Here is a 1,359-nt window from a genome sequence, read left to right on the forward strand (position 1 = left end):
CACACGCACGCGGATATTTAGGCTAAGAGTCGATGTTGTGCTTGCCGGGCGTGCGATACGCCGCCATTAAAACACTGAAGAGAAGTGATGTTCTGCCGCGCGGACAGCTTTATTTCCAACATGCCTCAATTTTAAATAAAAAGCTATCCGTACCTTGCGAGGTGTGACGATTGTCGAGAGCACTGACGGGGTTAAAGTTTTGGATGTTGTGATTTAGATGAACTAGAAAGGGATTTGTCGGGTTTTCGGCCGATTCCACGGGCCGGCGGGGGTGTTGGAGGGACGTCCCCTATGCCCGATAACCATACCATTTCCGGATGAGCGTCCCCTAATAAAGGGAGGCACATCCCCTTTCCAAGAGGAACGTCCCCTTGAACGTCGAGGAGTGTCCTCTTTTCTAGAGGAGTGTGCACATTCGCGAGGGATGTCCCCATTCGATTGGTCGGGGTGATCATGTAGATTTGTTGAGAAACGGTAGGAGAATCAGATAGACTCACCAAAGTATGGAAAGGTGGCAGATCTTGGCTCGGCAGGATGACAATTTCTTCAACTGTCAGGAGTCCGTATTACACTGTTCTTCACGGCTGTGCAGTAGTGGCTGATCTAGTATAGAATTTGATTTCAGACGTCAGAGCACACCAGCACTGACTATTGACTTACTTGTACAGTACTTGTTAACTGTCAGTAACTAAAGGCAAAGCCCATGTGTTGCTTGTGTCGCAGTCAAACTCAGAAACAAAGTTTGTCAGAGAGAGCTAATCTTTGTCTGTGAATGACACTGCACTGATTGGCTTGTGAATTACACAGGCAGTGACTGCACTGATTAGCTCCATGCACGCTCGAACAAAGGACAGCAAGGACATTTCATATCCATTTGTAAAGACACCTTTGTTGTTTTGTTTTTTACGACAAACGTGTGACGCAGGTACGCTGTCCTGACCTGACAAGCACGTCACCGGAACGTACCGCGCCTGCGCGAACCCTGGTGGTTTGGGGCTTGGTTTGGTCAACGTTGCATTGAAATCCCGCTTGTTGCACAATATATGTTAGAGACATGAATTCATGTAAAACGTACACGGAGTTTTACCCTTATATACGCACACACTTTCTTAAATGCGGCCCTTTACTAAACCGGTAGTTTAGCATGTCTATACTTTTCGCGCAGGCGCGGTACGTTCCGGTGACGTGCTGACCTGACATGCCCCTTGTCCACATGTGACCAAGGTGTACCAAAAGTGCGAAAAGGAACGAAAAGGAGCGAAAAGGAACGAAAAGGAACGAAAAGGAACGAAAGGGAATGAAAAGGAACGAAAAGGAACGAAAAGGAACGAAAAGGAAAGTAGCGAAAGTCCAAATTGA

At 47.2% G+C, this 1,359-nt stretch overlaps 1 protein-coding gene across 1 annotated transcript in view; it reads right to left on the minus strand.

Moving 5' to 3' along the window:
- LOC118414772 (GFP-like fluorescent chromoprotein dsFP483) overlaps positions 1–1,359 on the minus strand; it is a 10,350-nt gene that overhangs the window by 6,406 nt on the left and 2,585 nt on the right. Inside the window, exon 2 of the mRNA XM_035819008.1 lies at positions 498–603. The gene's annotated coding sequence lies outside the window, so the exon portion shown is untranslated. The remainder of the gene's footprint in view (positions 1–497; positions 604–1,359) is intronic.

This window comes from Branchiostoma floridae, chromosome 4 (genome assembly GCF_000003815.2).
Source record: "Branchiostoma floridae strain S238N-H82 chromosome 4, Bfl_VNyyK, whole genome shotgun sequence".
NCBI lineage: Eukaryota > Metazoa > Chordata > Leptocardii > Amphioxiformes > Branchiostomatidae > Branchiostoma > Branchiostoma floridae.